General features: G+C 41.4%; 1 protein-coding gene and 1 non-coding gene across 2 annotated transcripts in view; one reads left to right on the top strand and one right to left on the bottom strand.

Annotated features, from left to right (window-relative positions):
* LOC148825446 (scavenger receptor cysteine-rich type 1 protein M130-like) overlaps positions 1–20,119 on the bottom strand; it is a 305,154-nt gene that overhangs the window by 100,140 nt on the left and 184,895 nt on the right. The gene's annotated exons all lie outside the window — the stretch shown is intronic.
* trnas-gcu (transfer RNA serine (anticodon GCU)) lies at positions 16,238–16,319 on the top strand. Its single transcript has one exon. It is a non-coding gene; the product is annotated as a tRNA-Ser (tRNA).

Below are 20,119 nucleotides of genomic sequence, written 5' to 3'. Positions count from 1 at the left end.
GCCCAATTAAACAGGAGCCTGAAAAGAAAGTGAGTCTCAGAAAGTCAAGGTTTACAGATGTTATGTGCAGTTGAGCCCCACACACAGCTGACACTCCACTGGTGAAACATCACTCCTGTGGACAGAAATGAGCTCCTTTCTTCTCTTTCACAGACTCAATTATGACCAGAGATTCACCTGGAGCAGGTAAAGAGAGAATGAGGACTGTCTTAATCACATCAGTGCTGTTTTATTTGTAGTTTCATTTCTGGTGTTAAATTGCTCTTCTCACACAAGGTTCACAGTCTGATTTCTCTCTCTCTGTTTGTTTCACAGGCTTCCCTTCTTCAGCTGTACCCTCTTCCAAAACACCAGGTATGAATTTGCCCCTGTTCTGTATCTCCAGGGCTCTCAGTGTGTGCTGATGTCTCTGTTGCTCAGTGGAATCCCAGATCAATCAGTGAGGCAACAGCTGTGTGTGTGCAGTTTTTTCTGTGTGTCACAAACACACTCAGGTCTTTGGGATCTACGGCAAACACATCTATCTGAATACTGCAATTTGACACTGGTGGAGCTATTGTCTCTGTGCCCAGCAGTGGGTCAGAAAAAATAACTTATCTGGTATACTGTTTATGAACAATGTGGAATATATTAAACTTACTGTATATATTAAATATATAATATATATATACATATATACTGCTTATGAACAATCTGTTACAATAAGTGTATATATTAAATTAATCAAAAGTCAAGAAACACTGTACTTGAACTGTATCTGCTGTGCCTAGTGGGCCGAGATAATCTTCAACTTGTAACAGCAGGTCATGGTAATCTCTTAGAACTCCTGATCTCTGACCCCTGACCTCTAATTCTCTGCTCCTAGATCAGCTGTCCCTCAGGCTGGTTGGGGGAGGAGATGATTGTGCTGGGAAGCTGGAGGTTTATCACAATGGCTCCTGGGGGACAGTCTGCGATGACTCCTGGGACCTGGCAGACTCCCAGGTGGTGTGCAGGCAGCTCCAGTGTGGGACGGCCCTCAGTGCCCCAGTGACGGCCTCCTTCAGCCAGGGAACTGGTCCCATCTGGCTGGATGAGGTGGGCTGTCTGGGGAACGAGTCGTCCCTGGGGGAGTGTCCCTCAGCATGGTGGGGACAACATGACTGTGGACACAAGGAGGATGTGAGAATCCTGTGTTCAGGTAGGGGAGATAATTAAAATTACAATGATTCAGATTCTTTAATCCCACATTGTGGATATGGCTTGCATCTAGAGTGCCTAGATATGTTTGACTTGTGAGGATGTGAGAATCTTGTGTTCAGTAAATTAGTTAAGTAAAATAATCCAGATTCTTAAATTCCACATTGTGGATATGGTTTGATCTGGAGTGCTTAAATACATCTTGTTGAGGAAAAGACTGAGCTGGATGCAGAATTAATTTTAAAATAAATATTTATATTGATGATACAGCTGGGAAGGCACATATTCACATCCCAGCAAAAATAAATAAAGAGATAAAGAAACTCTGGCACTGAACGTAAATTCCCCTCGACTAGTGAATGGAGATATATTCATCTCAGTCCTCCTGTAAAATCTAGGGTCCAAACTTTAAACTTCTCACATCAATAAGACCTGCTGTCTGTTTGGGTGTATTTGTCTTGGCCAATATCTTTCATGATTTTCTGCCTGAAATGTTTCATTTTGATTTGTTCAAAGAATCTTCCTGTCAGATCCTGATGAACCACTTGGTGTTAAATGTCACCCTGAGCCATATTTTTTCCTTTCATAGTGCAGCACCACTCACCCTGAGCCACGCGTTCTACTTTCGTACTCAGTCTCTTAGTTGTGCTGCTGCTGAATAGCCAAGCTGATCAGAATGACGTTTTGGATCAGAACCTGATCATGTAATGGGATTTTAAAGCTCTGTGTGATGCACTGTCCAGATTCTGAATGAACAGAACCACACAGTCCTGTCAGCTTCATGTCAACTGTGTGATTGTACAGCTGTCCTTGTTTCATTACGTGAGTCAGTTATAACTGGATTAGTACAGGAAATGAGACTGGTTGGTGTCCACATTGTTTGCTGGTTGTTTCTTACCAGTCAGAATGAAACGTTGGGCTGTCTTGTCAGTGTTTGTTTCCTTTGACTTTCCCTGCTGTCTTGACAGATCACACTCTCCTGAGGCTGTCTGCAGGCTGTTCAGGACAGGCAGAGGTTTACTACAATGGCACCTGGGGCAGCATCTGTGCCAACAGCATGACAGACATCACAGCTGCAGTGATCTGTAAACAGCTGGGTTGTGGATAAAAGGGCACCATCAGAGAGACAAACTCCAGGCTGAGGCCTGATCCCAAATGGCTGGACTTTATCTCCTGTCACAAACACGACTCCACCCTGTGGCAGTGTCCCTCCTCCCCCTGGGGTCAGAATGACTGCACAGACCGGGAAGTGGCTAACATCACCTGCTCAGGTACAGGGTGAAGAGTAATGCTCTGTGAATTAGTGTTTTGCCATATTTAGAACAGACAAAAGCTTTAAACTGAATTCTTATTAATTTATATATACCCTCTCTCAGGGTGAAGATCAGTGTTTTTAGATTCCCAGCGTAGATCTTGTGCTAGTGTCCTCTCTTTCCTCACTGATTTACTGACAGTCCTGATGGGTTAGATTGGGAATCCTTAACTTTTCTTCACTGATCTTAGGTTCACCCTGAAGCCATGATACCCACATATGGGAACAGGAGGAGAACAGGACATGTGTCGAAGTGTATATGAGCCCAAGAGCACCTCTCCTGATCCCTGTTCATCCATTGTCTCCCCCTCTCTCAGGCAGAACCAGGACAACACCCCAGACACAGCCGCTGGGAGGCCTGTCCGCCTCGCCCCTGGTCCTCCTGCTGCTGGGGGCTCTGCTCTTCGTAGTGCTGGCTCTGTTAGTGGGGCAGCTGATCCAGAACAGGAAGCTGAGGAAAGGTAGGGAGAGAACTCACCATCCACATAGTGACCTCTAGTCGCAGAGGCTCTAGTTCCACTCACATGGAACTGATATTTATATAATTCCCTTGAGGAATAAACCTGGTAGAGAAAACCATTTGAAGTTTAAGAAAGATTATCAACAATTAAAGATGGAGATATCAGGAAATTTGCAAATCCTGAAGCATAACATTTAGGTGCTCTAATGTCCAAAGAAGGTTTAGTAGTCAATGTTTGATCTTGTACTCTGCTCCCTGCATGTTAACCCTGAGTGTCTGTTTCCTCACACAGCCCTATCTAAGGGAGCACTCGCCCCCTATCATGATGCCGTCTACGAGGAAATAGAGTACAAACTGGCCAGAGAGGGAACCTACAGCGCCCCCAGGAGAGGTGAGTGGAGAGCGTCTTCAGGTGTGATTAGTCTCCACCCTTGGAGGAAGATCTGAGGACTTACACTTGTAGAAAATCTCACTCAACTGGTTTCTGACAAAAAGAGTATTTTTTAGATTTAAACCTGTAGGGTTTTTTCTCAACTGGTGTCAAAGTAAGTGACGAAAATCAACACAGCACGAATCTGGACCTGCCTTATAAACACAAACTCACACCCTGGCTTCTCTTCCAGTAGAGGACACTGAGGCTGCTGTCCGACTGCAGGTATTACTGATCTGTCCTCCTGTTCACAGGGAGATTCCTCTCTGATGAGATGCCCTCTGGATATGACGATGTGGAGGACAGTGAGGGAGACCCAGTACCAGGTGAGGGAAGATGGAGTCAGGGGGCTCAGTGTGGGAGTGGGGGTGTCTTCAGTCCAGTACTCACTCTCATCCCAAACCAGGCTGACATTTAGAGAACTTAAGTAGAAAATCCTGAATTATACAAAGAGAACCACATGTGTTTGATGCCTTATAAAGCCAGCTCTTCAATGTTGCCTCACACTAGCCTTATCTCGGCAGGTCACAGATGCTGAGCAAAACTATAGCTGGTCAATACTGGGGTGGTAAACAGGGTGCTGCTTTCATTGGTTTTGATAGAAAAGGAGACTGGGGAACAGCATGCTGTAAAAACTGCCTTTCAGATCAGATAAATCAGCGACCCTAGAGTTCTGGCTTAACTATACACCACAAAACATTTAAAATCACACTGTACAATAACTTTGCAGCTCTATGGTCAAACTAAGTCTTAGTCCAGAAGTGTAAATTCTCTGTCTCTCTCTGTGGTTCAGGAGACTCGATAACCTCTCTGAAAGAAGAGATCCCAGAGTACTATGATGATGCTGTAACTGTAGCTCAGAGCCCAGATGCCTTGTCAGGTCAGTTACTTCAGTCCAGTCACATGGGGAAACTCTGCACCAATCTCAGTGAGTCTGACTCTCTCTACTATGTCTTTGATCTCAGCTTCTGAATATGGAGTCTGTGTTATTCTGCACCAGTCACATGAATCTGACTCTCTCTCTTTCTCTCTCTCTCTCTCTGTGATTTCTGTGTGATCTCTGCCCTGCACACTCAGTCTGGGTCACTGTGCTGCCAGTGTCCAGGTCCTCTTCAGTTGCACATAGTGTTCAAATCACTCTCTGTCCAAATACAACCAACCTTTCTCTGCCCTGTTGTCCTTCAACATCTTATTTTAAATTTTAAGAATTGTTTTAAATTTATTACTGAAGTGAATAGGACTAGAAATCAGGTTCCCTGATCTCCTGTACTTGTCTGGAGTTTTAGTTCCAATGTGATGTTCAGTTAATCAGTGTGTTCTGAGGAGCTCCAGCAGTCATGTGCTCTAGATAAACCAGTCCTCTGATATGCGTCACTGAATCTGTACTCTTTGTGGTTCAGGAGAGCTGAAGTCCCCTGTGACGGAAGAGGCCCCAGAGTACTATGATGATGCTGTAACTGTACCTCAGAGCCCAGATGCCTTGTCAGGTGAGTTATTTCAGTCCAGTCCCATAGAGAAACACTGCACCAATCCCAGAGAGTCTGATTCTGTGCACTGCACGGCACATTTGGATTATAGGGCTCACATCACTGCTCTCTGTCCAAATACATCCGTATGTCACTGCCCTGTTGTCCCTCAACATCTTAATTCAAAATCTAGGATTAGTTTTAAATGTATGACAGACATGAATAGGAGAGGAAATCAGGGTCCCTGATCTCCTGTACTTAAGAGTCTGGTGTTTTAGTCGTAAAGTGATTTTTAGTTAATCAGTGTGTTCTGACAAGCTCCAGCAGTCCGGCACTTTAGATGAGTCAGTGTTCTGATGAGTGACAGTGACACATTGCTCTGTGTGCTTCAGGAGAGCTGATGTCCTCTGTGAAAGAAGAGGGTCCAGAGTACTATGATGATTGTGCCCCAGAGTCCAGACATTGTGTCAGGTGGGTTATAATAAATAAGATTCATCAGTACCCCTGTACCAGCCCACAGTAGCCTTTGTCATTAGAAATTAGTCTCAACCTAATTTCATATCTGCAAATAAACACTTACTGGAAATGAAGAGGCCAGTTTGTGTCAGAATGACAGAGACATTACTGACCTGCTCTTCTGTTCACAGGGAGACTCCTCTCTGATGAGACACCCTCTAGCTACAGTGATGTGGGGGACACTGAGGGAGACCCCACTTCAGGTAAAGGGGGCTACAGCCAGGGGGCTCAGTGTGGGTTAGGTAGCTCAGGGATGGGAAGATAACCTCCAGTAATCCATCTCTGTTGCACTCTCATCCAAGACAGGGGGGAATCAGGCATTTTGCAGTAGCGGTAGCTTCACTCTGTCATGTCCTACAAGGATCAATAACAGCTAATAAAGGCTGAGAGACCTGAATTGTACAAAGTTAGATCACAAAGATCAGAGTGTCATTGAAACCCACCTACTGACACACCCAGCCAATCAGATGATTTAAATTGATCAGCAGCTGATCAATGATGAGGGAGTAAGGTCTGGACAGAGCAAAGCTTTAGATTCCCCAAGACCAGGAATTCTGTTCTCTGACTGCAGAGAGAATTACTAGGCTCAGAAATTACTAGGTCTTCCTCACTGTGGTTTAAGAGCATTGATACTCCATAAGTATAAGTGAATTCTGCACTGAATTATCAATTCTTCCAAAAAGATACAATTTAATTTTTAAACAATCCTATTAAACACTTTTGACTACAATATTGTAACATCTATTCTGTATACTATAACTGTAAGTCCACAAATAGCCATTGATATCAAAGCAGATTACTTCTCAGATATGTTCTATTATGCTTATTTTTTGTTATGCAAATTATGATTATATCAATAAATTGTATATTGTTTGGTTAGAATACGTGTGAGACTTTAGATTATGATGTTTGATTAGTTCCTAAAAGTCTACAAGTACTCTAAAAATATACTGCTATAATTTCTGATTGTTACAGAAAATTAAAATCCCCATTCACTACACTATTGTAACTACGTAAGTGTTTTAAAAAATCTAGGTACACGTGGCTAATGTCATCAATTCCAATTCCAATTACAGTACACAGTTAGGGGCTGCAAAGCAAGGAGATGTTTGCTGAGATGTTGAGGTGTGAGATTCAGTGATCAAAGTAACCGTAAAGTTTAGTTAAGTTCTGGGTAAATGATTGTCAATCAACTGTCCAGGAATGAAAGAAGGTGAGAGCTACTTCTTGCTTCTACTACTTGTCCAGATCAACTGGAAAGACCAGATTGGAGTTTAGTCTTTGACCCTCATAAAGAGAGCTTGCCTTTCTGTTGTTTTTAGAAACTTTTATTTCTTCTTTAGAGAATCCCTTGGTTAAAGAGTGCCTCTCTTGGCTAGTGGGAGCATCTTTAGAACAGGGAGATAGGCTCCCATTCATTTTGTAGCAATTGGGTTCACAAAGAGAGAGATTTAACTGTAGGTTGTAATGTCTTTGGTTTAGAAGGTTTGGTTTCTCTTTCTTTTATGTAGGTGATCTGTAAAAGCTGAATACTAGGTAGCAGTTTGAGGATTTTCTGGGTGGTTAGGATGTAGGTGTCTAAAACACCTTGTCAGCAAATTTGTAATTGTGTGCTGTATGTTTGTTGTGTGTAATTTCGTGTGTGTAGTGTCATTAATAACAAATATTTAACTAATAGTGTCTCAACTATTACTTTTTTCAATAAAGCCGTTCCAAAGAACAAATCTCTTATGTGCCTCTAACTATACCAAATGCTTGGGTATATTCTTGACAAAATCTTTACAAGTTGGGGGTTTATAATTAATTTAATTATTAATTAATCTACTCAGTCATTTCTGATATTCATAATACTTATTTGTATCAATATTATGTTAATAACTGACTCATTTGTAAAAATATGAGTCTGTGTCTCTCTGTCAGGTGTCCTCCACACTGGCCTTGGGGTGGACAGGGTCCTGCCCACACTGCCCCCTGAAGAAGGAGCCCCTACCCCTGACAGGACTGACTACGATGATGTTGGGGATGAGTTTCAGGGAGAGGATGGGTGGTGCGGGACTGACAGGGCTGTCTGGGAGAAACTCCTCCTGCAGGTCTAGACACAGAAGAGCTTCACCAACAGAGTCACACAGTCTTACATCAGTTATGAGCACTGAGACTGTCTGACACTGTCTGTGACTTGAGTCCACTTCACTCCACTGTTTCCATATTGTCCTCAGTGTCTGTGTCTACAGGACCTGCAGCTTGTGTTTTGCAAAACTGAGGCTTGAACATCCCATTTCTGCTCAGTCTTTCTTTTTCTACCATTTGATGTTCCAGATATAGGAAATAAAATTGTTGATTGATGTACAGTTCTGAATGTACCAGTTTTGATGGGAATATTTTTTAATACATTTTATTAAAGTTTTGCTTTGCAATAATCTTTGGTTTTGTTATGCCCATTTCTAATGTATGACATTAAATGTATCATTAAAAATTAAGGAGCCCTTGGTCACTTGCAATGATAAAATCAAGAGAAAGAAGAAAGTTACTTGTTTCAAATCATAAGTATCAGTAGATCCACACAAAGGACAAAAACCACTGTACACAAAGTCAGACACAACATGATACAACCTAAATGTTATTTAAATTTCCCTACAAATCAAGGGTCCTGCAAGAAGACACTGTATATATAGCATGACTAATCCTAAACCTACAGAAATTGTATAGCTACAGAGAGTTACCTAAAGCATCTGGATTTAAATAACAGGAACACAGGAAAGTTAAAACTATAAACAGGAGTGACAAACTGACATTGTAAAACTCACGATCATAAAGGGTTAGGCCTTTTTAAACTAACTTGCTAAAATAATATCAATAACTGTGGTAATAATAATATAATTAATATTTGCTTACACTTATATAGCACTTTTCTGGACACTCCACTCAAAGCGCTTTACAGGTAATGGGGACTCCACTCCACCACCACCAATGTGCAACCTGGATGATGGGACAGCAGCCATAGTGCACCAGAACACTTACCAGCTATCAGAGGGGAGGAGAGCAGACTAATGAAGCCAATTCATAGATGACGATTAGATTGAGTGGTGGCTCTGTGGCTAAGGACCTGTGCCTGGAAGGTTGCTGGTTCACATCTTGCAGCTGGCAGAGGAATCCTTCTCTGTTGGGCTCCTGAGCAAGGCCCTTAACCCCCAACTGCTCCAGGTGTGCTGTACAATGGCAGACCCTGCACTCTGACCCCAAGCTTCTCTCTCCCCGCCTGTGTGTCTCATGGAGAGAAAGTTGGGGTATGTGAAAAGATAATTCCTAATGCAAGAAATTGTAAAGGGTTAATAAAGTGATGTTATTAGGAGGCAATGATTGGTAAGGGCCAAGGGGAAATTTAACACATCTATGTAGAACAGAGGGACAGTTAGTCCTCTGTAATATCCATTAGCATGCATGTCTTTTTATTGTTTAGCCTCTGGTCTTTTTGAAAGAAGCCCTGGGATTTTTAATGACACAGAGAGTCAGAACCTCAGTTTCACATCTTACTTGAAGGACAGAGCCTGTTGACAGTATAGTGCCCCCCTCACTATACGGGGTATTAGCACCCCCTGCTGACCCCACTAACATCTCTTCAAGCCGCAACCTTAGTTTTTCCTAGGAGGTCTCCCCTCCAGGTACCAACCAGGCTCACCTGTACTCAGCTTTAGTGGGCTGCCACTTGTGAGTTGCAGAGTGATATCGCTGCTAGCAAGAAACTAGAGCACCTGGAAGAAACTTATGCGAACATGGGGAGAAACCACTCGGCTCTATTCAAGGCAATTTTTATCTTCCACCTTCCTTGGAAGATGTCAAACCACAGAGCCTGTGCTGCGCTTCAGTGCCGGCTGTAGTGGACTTCCTGTTGAACATAAAAAGCATATTGGGCTCCTTGGACTTGAAATTACCAGATAAAAGCCATTTTTAGTCACTTTCTCAGTGAGCACCCAGTGGGCAAAAGACGTATAATATACGTCTATTAAACGCATACCTTAGACGTCTAAATGTGGTCTGCAATTCGTCTAGAATGAAATTCTAATATACGTCTAAAGTTATACGTCAATTATACGTCTATGTTTAGACGTTCATTATACATAAATGGTTGGAGTTCTATTATACTGATAAATTAAGAGGACTATTATACATATATGGTTGGAGTTCCGGATAACTTTAGAGGTCTATTATACGTATATGGTTAGAGGTCTATTATACGGATAACATTAGAGGTCTATTATACGTATATGGTTAGAGGTCTATTATACGTATATGGGTAGAGGTCTATTATACATCAAAGATAGGTTTTATAGGTGTAGAAACAAGTAAACCAAGCCAATGATTAGGTTTAGAAATTTATTCTGAAAATACACATTCACACCTGAAACATATGTATTTCAAATTATACATTGTATACAATCAATCAACAATCAACATATGGGCAATAATCATAAAAAACACAACTAGTCTTAAACTTCAGCTACAAATTCTGGTAACATGGCAATATACAGTATAGTAATGACAAACACAAACTAATTACATTAACACACTAACTCAAAACCACATTTTGATTCAAATATACATTTTAAAATGTACAACTTCTATATTTCCAAGAAAAAAAAATATTACAATGGAAGTTAAGACGATTGTTGTCCACTATTTGCAAACCCTGTCTAATTGTCCTAACAGTTAGAACCAAAAACCTATTATTTTAAGTGTCCAGATCTCCTGGCTCCCTGCCTTGCATATGCATTCTTCAAGTAACACATTGCGTGCTCCTTTTTTTCTTTTTCTGTTGATGTAGGGTGGGACTTCAGCACCGCAGCTAGGAGAAAATTATATAATATTACTTCCCAAATAAATGATGATTAATATCTTCTTTAGTATAATCTAAAAAATGAACGGTTTACTAAGCTCAAAGCTGAAATAAATGTATAAAATTTGGCTTGCATCATAGCAGCTGAGCAATAAAGTCTGTCCTAATTAAAGAGTACCCAAAGTTTGAAAGTACAACATAGAATAAGAATAGAGAAACGGCAAAACGATTTTGTGTCATCTTCCCCATTCACACTATTTTTATGTGCCATTTTTTGCTTATTCACGTACTATTTTAATCAAAATAATATTAAGGAAGATCTGTATGTATTCAGATAGTATTATTATTGTTCATACTTACTCGTCGAAAGAGGATTGCTGAGATATTTGCGGATATACTTCTACATTTGAAAAACGTGTCCAAAATGGTGACCAACGAATACTAGCAATGCATTGTGGTATATAACCGGAAAATATGCTGGGTTCTATATTTTCTCAACGTATGCGTTTATTAATGTTGTCGATATTATGGTTGAAATTTAACATTGATGATACATCGCGGCTATGTGCCCCCTGCTATGAGCTGATGTGCAATTTTAACGCACGCAGTTAGTAAGGATCGGGCACTGTTGTATGGTATTATATATAATGACATTATGGAATAGGATGGGGACAGGCCTGGCATCACGGGGGGAGGAAGGAATGTCGCCCCTCAGTTTTGGGCAAAAAGATTTACCTAACTTAATTTGCGCCCTAAAAAAATAGTTGTACTTTGTCAATGGTCAGACAACACTAAATGACACGAACAGTCACTCAGTCTGTTTGATGGGCAGGAGGGCTATCCGTCCAGGAACTGCACATATCAGTGTCGTTATTGAGTGTCAACATTACGATCCTGTTTGCTCAGGTGGACCGATTCCTTGCAGTAGTTTATCATTATACTTAAAATCGTTATATAACTAGGACTAGTTATAGCAGTCTGTGCTTTCTGTTGGTTTTACAACATTTTTTTCTTAACGATTCAGAACGTCCATGTAGCTGCAAAAATGAACGCTTATGGTACTTTTCGCTCCAGGCAATACAAACCGTGAGAGTGACGAAAAATGTGAAACTGAACTTCATCGCAAATACCAGATTGCTAGTCGTTATCTTCTATCATGAAGCACTAATCAATGGCATAGCTGCGAGATTTCATTTGGGTAGCTGCACCGTACAGCTCCGTTTCAACCGAAATATTACCCCCCCCTCAGAATTGCAGACGCCCCCCTACAGATTTTTCCCCGGGCACCGCGCACTGATGGGGGACGGGGTGTCCAGGAAATGGTATCAACTTTTGTCAAGAAAATAAAAATAGAAACTCTATAGGTACTCAAACATTTTACTGTTTTTTTCAGGCAGGTGGCAAGACCCCCTCCGCAAAACCCTTGTATGCCAAGCTGTGGGCATTGATTCATCAAATATACGTATATTCACGGCGAAAATACGGCTATACGTATATATATGTCGCCTCGACGTATAATCAACGTCGAATTGCAACCGTAAAATCGACGACATTAATAAACGCATATATAACGTCAAAAACACATCTAACACAGTACCTGAGGCTTTTTACTATAAGTATCATGTGTGCCGCAACTAGGAATATACGGCACTCTGCACAGTGTACGAAGTAAATTATTTTGCAGTAATTAATTAATTATATTTACTATATTTATTATACATGTGTAAATTAATTACTGCAAAATAATTTACTTCGTACACTGTGCAGAGTGCCGTATACTCCTAGTTGCGGCACACACGATACTTACAGTAAAAAGAGTCGCAAGCTGGCAGGCGAGAGAATATGATGCCTTTCAGGGACCAAATATTAGACAGTGTCATCGTGCGAAGTTTATTCCTCCTCTACCGCAGTCTTTGCCTTGGACCACCCCTCTTGGCACATTTGCGCTTTGTTTTCGATTTTCTGTATAAAACACCGAATATCTTGAGGAAGTCTGGCAAGCGAAGACTGCTGGATTATTGAGGTGCAAACATTGTTTCAAAATCAACATCCTCTGCTATTACCGTTGCTATTGATAGTTTCTTCAAATTCTTCATCTGACCTTCAATATCGAGGGATATTGAGCATAATACCATACAAATTCAGGTGGGCAGCTGCGTCAGCATGCGTAAGCTGCAAAGGAACAAGTAATAGGTTTATTCCATGCTGAAAAGACAAGAAAGAAAACAAAGTTGCGGCCGTGGAGCCTTCTTCAGGTGTACTAAGATCACTTTCTCCACACCTGAAGAAGGCCCAATGCATGAAATGTTGTGTTTTTTTCTTCTCTTTTCAGCACGGAATAAACCTCGTTCCATTGCATACCATACTAACTTTAGCTTTCTTTTGATCGCCAGTTTTATTAAAATGCCAGCTTCTTTTACAGTTAGTTTAGATTTTTGCAAGGTGTAATATCCCCCCTCGCATCCTCAGCTAAAATATTGTAACGCTTACGGCCGACAGGCACTGTGTAAGAGCCGGCTTACCAGAGCAGGTGACTTCACCGCCCTACCCTGTGATAGCAGGACTACAGCTAGTGGGCTGTAGAGAGATCTTTCGTTAGCTCACCCGGCTGGGTCGCTGCAGAGTGATGCGGGAGTCCCGGGTTCAAGCCCCGGACGGTGCGGGGCCGACCTGATGCAGCAAGGGCGCCCGCCTGAGCCCCCGTTGTGTTACGATATTTTAAAAGTACAACAAAATTACATTATATTGAAACAGCACTTAGATTAACATTTATATTCAAATTAAGGTAAATATACGAAAATATTAAAATACAGCTCCGGCGATCTGTCTTTTTGCTCTTCAAGTTCTCAAACAATTTTGCACTGTATTTTAAATTACTTTAGCTGAGGATGCAACGGGAGTATAAGTGAATTCTCCTGCCACCTATTGAAACACACTTTTCATGTCCAAGGAGATCAATGTGATAGATAGATACTTTATTGATCCCGTGAGGGAAATTGCAGTGCAACAGCAGCTTAACACACACAACACAGCCACAGTGTAACAAATTATATAATAATAGTACAATACATACAATACAATACAATACAAGAGTTACTCACAGTCCGGACACACAAGAACAAACTAGAACAGAACAGTACACAGAAAATCATATTACACATATGAATATAAATATAGATGTAGCTATAGATATAAATATAAATGTATTGCACAGGTCCCTGGCATATATTGCACAAAAAATGGTTGTAAACGGGAAAAAGAAAAAGAAAAAGAAAGAAAACAGATGTAGCAGTAGATGTGTAGATGCGTTTAGTCCAGAAACAGGTCACTGTCGATGTTGCCTCTGCCAAGACGCAAGGTGGATGCGTTGTACAGTCTTATGGCAGAAGGCAAGAATGACCTCCTGAAGCGCTCCCTGTCGCACCGCGGATGAATCAGTCTATTGCTGAACGTGCTCTTCATTCCTGCAAGCCTGTCATAGAGGGGATGGGAGAAGTTGTCCATGATGGCCTCTAGTTTGGACATCATTCTCCTCTCAGCCACTACCTCCAAGGGGTCCAGGTCAGACCCAATGACAGAGCTTGCTCTCCTGATGAGCTTGTTCAGCCTTTTGGAATCCACTGCTCTAATCCCAGAGCCCCAGCACACCACTGCGTAGAAAATGGCACTCGCTACTGTAGCGGCGAGGCTTATTAATAAGAAAGAATTAAGTGTTTCTGAGCTTTCCCAAATTAGGCCTCATCTCTCTGTTCATCTCTGTGGTGCAGCCACAGAGAAACTATTCATGCAGGCTGATTTAAGGTTTCTTTTGATAAGGTTTCCTAGGACAGCTCCCAAAGGGGGATGCACTTAGCTAAGCCTGGCTATCATGATCAATGGTCATCCATTGGCGCCTATCTGTCTAGGGAGTGCCAGATGGACATCTGGACTGCATTCCTAAGTGTCAGGAGTAAGTGACTCATATCTCACCTTGATCAACCAATCAGGGACTGGTAGGGCCGAGTAACCCACGTGGGACTCTGATGCCCATGGAACTTTCAGCCAATCAACGAGCTGAAGTTCCTCCAGGTAAAAACAGGCAACACAGAGATTCAGTGAGATTCAGTAAGATTCAGTGGACTTCTGTGGACTTTTCTAAAGGGAATTCAAAGGAGAATTCCAGGGCAGGAGAGCCCAGGAGCAGAAGGCTCCCAAGGGCAGGACATTCTCGCAGCGCGCCTCCTGACCATCCTGAGACTCAGCCCGGACAACCACGGAACGGCCAGTGTGTCCGAGTGCCAGAACATTCCTTTGTTCTAAGAGTCTAGAGCGGAGGTTGCCAGAGAATAACCAGAGGATCCACCCGAGGTTAGCACCAGCAGCAGGCCTCGTGAACAGGTCGGAACTGTGGACAGCTGAATCACTATTCAGAACTAGCGCTTCATCAGGAACGAACCGGTCCTCTTCCTGACTTGCTGGGACCCACAGTCATCTTTTCTCCTGTGCGCAAACTTTGCTAGTTAAAGCCAACACTAACTAGCCGGACAGTGAGCATCAGCAGCGCACCGTCGCAAGCCGCACAGCACAGCCTGGCACGGAGCCAGAGAGCGCGGATTGGACAGCAACAAGCCTGCAGCTGATTGTTTGTGCCTGCAGGAGATATGAATCCCCAGAGATTGGATGAGTATTCAATTTCAATGCATTACAGCTCGAGAATTCAATTGTTATCCCATCCAGTTGATATCAATTTAATTCCTAAGAGTTATGTACTTGTTTCAAGTATCTAATATAGAAGTTATAACCAAGTTCATTTATGAAACGGTCTAAATGAATGATATACTGAACGTATGTCCTCTTGATATGTGTAACTCTTTGTAACTGATTGAATATATATCTTTTGTATTCTGATAACCCTCTCGATAAGATCTGTTAGGTTTATATGCATATTCTATGTATTAATAAATGTATCCTTGTGTATTAGTACCTGTGTGTGCGTTGTTTGAGTTATGTCGCATGATTGGATTCTAAAGCCATCGCAAGAATCAATTTTGTGATTTACTGCTACAATTAATAATTGTCACAGTAAATGCCCAAACCCTACAGAACTGGTGCCTTCAGAGAGCCACTACATTTACATTTTGGCTATGGCAACGTTACATATTTGGCGTCCCTGAGCCGGTCAACGTTACACTACCACTGACTGATAGAACATGTGTAGCATCTTACTACACACATTGAAGGACCTGAGCCTCCTCAAGAAGTAAAGTCGGCTCTGTCCCTTCTTATAGATGGCCTCGATGTTCTTAGACCATTCCAGTCTATCGTCGATGTGCACTCCCAGGTACTTGTACGAGTCCACCATCTCCACGCCACTCCCATGGATGTAGACAGGAGTAGGTTTGACCTTTTTCCTCCTGAAATCTACCACCAGTTCCTTTGTCTTTGTTACATTCAGTTCCAAGTGGTTCACCCCACACCACTCCACAAAGCTGCTGACCAGTCCTCTGTACTCCTCCTCCTGCTCACCCTTGATACATCCCACAATTGCAGAGTCATCTGAGAACTTCTGCAGGTGGCATGACTTTGAGTTGTACTTAAAGTCCGAAGTATAGAGGGTGAAGAGGAATGGAGAAAGAACTGTCCCTTGAGGTGCCCCTGTGTTACTCACTACCTGTTCAGACACACAGTTCTGAAGTCTCACAGACTGTGGTCTGCCTGTCAGGTAGTCAGTGATCCACGAGGTCGCGGAGGCATCGACTTGCATCTCCTCCACCTTCCTCCTTAGAAGTAAGGGCTGGATGGTATTAAAGGCACTGGAGAAGTCAAAAAACATGATACTTACAGTGTTGCCAGCCCTGTCCAGGTGTGAGTAGCTTTTCCATGTGCTTTCCGTGTACAACAGGGTGTCCTCTACACCCATCACTGAAGCACAACACACGCTTGGCTTGACATCACTCAAGCAAAATAGTGCAATGGCAGGTGGAAGAGGAAAATGACCCTCAAGATTGGAGAAAGATTATCATCTTGAGCGCGCCAAATCATATGCGAAGGGGCTGATTTTCTCGATGAGGTGGCTGAGTGGTTAAGGCAATAGAGTGCTAATCTGTTGTGCTCTGCACGTGTGGGTTCGAATCCCATCCTTGTCAGTTTGTACTTTTGACTTGTGATCCGTTTCTAAGTCGGGTTTGTGGACTTTTGCTACCGTAGTAGAGCAGTAATATTTCTAGCGTTGGCTGAACTTGGCTTACAGCAGTAGCTGACAGACAATAGTCTCTTAATATTTAGGTTACATTTATGTTTTGTACTGCTTTCACCTGATATTAACAGTAGTCTTGATGAACGATTTAGGGACATGGTGCATCTTGAAAAATGTTCTTGTTAATTTCAATTTGGAAAAACTGCACTCACCAGAAGCTGAAACGGGTCGTGTTTACATAATGCACAATGCAATAGCAACGTTTGGAGTTGAATCTTGCTACGAGTTACCTGTTACAGGAGGCATTTTAGGACTTTTTTAGCTCAGATAATACTATCAATTCATCTTACATTTCTACTACATCAGGATTAGCAACGTTATCTTTACCTAGCACTAAATGTAGCTTTAAATAAGAGTAAATTTTAAAATATATGTAAAAGTAAATGCTATTCCATATATTGTAACTTTGTGGTATTTATAATGTTTATCTGAGGATGCAAGGGAAAGTATTATACATTGCAAAACATCCAAGACAAAGGTAAAAGAGGCTCATATTTTAATACAATTTTCGATCAAAAGAAAACCACACTCTGTATGATATCATGGTTAATATCCCAAGATATCGACGTTCAGTTGAAAGATTTGAAGAAACTCTCCAAGATGCAACTGCAGTAGCGGAGTTTTGATTTGAACCGATATTTACACCTCAATAATCCATTAGTCCTCGAAAGAAACAAAGACAGGGATGTTTTGAGTGTCACCATGATCCTCTTCTCAATCCAAAAGAAAGGTTTTGTATGATCCTGATCCCACTAGAAAAAGAGTCAATTTCGGCCTGATATCCCTTCAAACGTTTTGTAAGAACTCTGGTAGAATATACAGTAGAATCCTGGTCTATTTCTTCTACTAAAAGAGACTATGGGAGTGAGTATTTGATGTCGAACTGGGATTTAAATAAACAGAAACACTACACTACATTGGGCTACGCGTATGACAAAACGTGTGGGTTTTGAGTTGACCTTTCCATAGCTCAGTTGCTAGAGCGTAAAACTGTTTCAAAAAGCAGCGGGCGATTGTTATGTCGCTGTTTTGAATCCGGCTCGAAGGATGGTGTTTTCTTGTTCCTAATTAAAAAGTGAAACTAGCGAATTTGTCTTTCACGTTCTTTCTTTTACGTTCACCGAAAGCTCAGCAAACAGAGAAGCAGAGGCTCCTGTTCTGATCTATCCTCACGTCTGATTGTCTTGCTTTGACCTTTAAAATGTGCACTGTTGACCGGTCACTCTTCCTTACACATTTAAAGACCTGCAGAAAAGACTCGCTATCGGGAGTTTAGTTCAGTGGTAGCGTGCACGTACTCTATGAAGCGTCGTTTTCAATCGCCGGCATCTCCACTCTGGATTCTTTTAAAACGCGATATCTTTCCTTCCTCTTGTGACTTCCCTCGTGTGTGAATTTCAGGGAGACACATAAACTCTTTGTCTGAAGAGACAAAAGAGACATTTTTTAAACCAGACAAATCGAAAGACGTAGTAATTATAGACACGTACAAAACACGTGAATCTAATTGAGAACATGTGGACCGGGGCGATGTATTACTAGTAGCGGCTCTGAGCTCACTGTAGTGCAGTTGAATAACAGGATAGTAGGGACAGTGGTGCAATGGATACTGTGTCTGATTTTGGATCAGAAGTTTTTAGGTTCGATTTCTGCCTGGCTCGTGAAGCTTTTAAACCACGCTACTCAACACTGTCACCTAGTGTGTGTGGTCCTACACAACCTTACTATCGACTGGATGAGTCTCCAGTTCATTCCGCCTGTTTCACCACCGTTATTGTTGGACCACAGCCACAGATATGAGAAAACATACTGTTCCAAACAACTGTCTTAAATAATCACGTTGAAAAAGGTGACTAAGTTTCTTTTTCTTTAACGTAACCTTACATTTGCCTATAAAGTTTACACTTTTTTCTGTAGCCACAAATCCCCAATATTTCTGCTGTCTCCTGAGAAACATGAGTATAGAGTTAAAACACAATAAATAATACCACAAATCTATTCAGTTAACACCCAGATGTGACAGGGGTGACTTGCACCCCCTTTAAATATGTATTTCTTTAATTTCAGTTCTCTTCCCTCCCCAAGATACCTGCAAATTCACTATCGCGTATTAAAGGCTGTACATGCATTACCTGTAATACAGCTACTAATAAAGATATCCATTAAAGTTAATTATAAATAAATAATACTATTATTCATAAAGACATGTATTCATAAGATTCATCATGAATAGTTGTGGTGTCTGGAAAGCAACTGTAGTTAAATATAGAAAAAAGAGTTGTAGTTATTGAGGTAATTTCAGGTAGAATGTAAGAACTAAAGTTAACTAGTCCCACAGTAATGCGTGGGGTCCTATCAATAGAAAAAAAAATATTTGTATCCTGAAAATACAACAACCACAAAAGGAGAAGTATTCTGGGAACATAGGTAAATCCCTGTAGTAGTTGAACAACTATAAAAACAAACAAAAAACTTGAAAACATAAAGAAAAAGAACATTAAAAACATATCTTGGAAACAACAAAAACACAGAATCTAACTGTGAGAGCTTTTTCAAATTTTTGGTACTGCATCGTGCTCCTCTCATCTAAGAAGATATCTCGGTGATATCTTTCTAAGAAAATAATTGCCCGGTGATATCGACTCAGGTACTCAGTTGTTACGTGCTGTAATTCGATACATGCAAAGCATATGTATTCCCTCCAATTATCAATAAGGTATTAAACATTACATGCCACTTTTTGTCTAGCTGATGTTCATGTTGGATCAGTGAGAAAGGCAAGCCTGGTTGTGCTTGAACCAGCACCTTACTTTAATTTTAGTCCCGACCTGACTACACTAAGCAATTGTACCACAGAGACTCCAACAGGTTGGTTTTCTCCATTTACAGTTTTTGGGAAAAAATAATCTGCATTTTTAAGCAAGATTGTATTTCAATTTTCACAAATTGTAAGTATTTCTTGAAAAAAGCTGTTTCAGAAAGAAACTGAGTAGACGGGAATAGTCCAGTCAGTAGAATATTGAACTTCTCATCTCAGGGTCCCTATTCAGGCGGCTGATTTTCTTGCAACTACTTATTCCATGCTGAGATGAAAAGGAAACACATTACAGCAGAGGAGCCTTCTTTGGGTGTGATACAGAATAAACCTTTATTTGTTTCTTCCAAATTAATTTAAACCTCATCTCCAGCACCTAAACTCGTCAGTTGCTTTCAGTAGCTAAAGACACAGACCATACTGCCCCAGGTGAGGTTCAAAACCACAACCTCAGCATGAGGGGGGGCTTTTCTTACAGATATATAACATCTCCAAAATAAAAACACACCAGGCTGTTAAGAGAAGCGATTCATAACAACAGGAGTAGGAGAATGACAAACCGAGGAATGAAATTCATTAAACAAAAAAAAATGTTTACTTCACAGACTAATGCGTTATAAAGCATACTTCTGTGGAGCAGAAAAGAAAGAGCACAAGTCACTGTAATAAGCGCTTTTAAGCGTTTTACACGTATCTCCACAGAATAGAAGCCAGGAGGATCAGACTCCTGATCCTGGAGGTTGAAGAGCAGCTATTGGTTTTATTTCCACCCGAGCTCTCAGTTCCTCAGCCGGTTTGATAATTTAATTAACTGTATAACTGTTATCAGACTCTGTTTAACTGTATAAGACGTGTGGGAGATGCTGAATTCCAGG

This window comes from Atractosteus spatula, chromosome 10 (assembly GCF_055471065.1).
Source record: "Atractosteus spatula isolate fAtrSpa1 chromosome 10, fAtrSpa1.hap1, whole genome shotgun sequence".
Taxonomy (NCBI): Eukaryota; Metazoa; Chordata; class Actinopteri; order Semionotiformes; family Lepisosteidae; genus Atractosteus; species Atractosteus spatula.
Note: the sequence above shows the minus strand (reverse complement) of the source record. Positions and strands in the feature narration are given on the sequence as shown.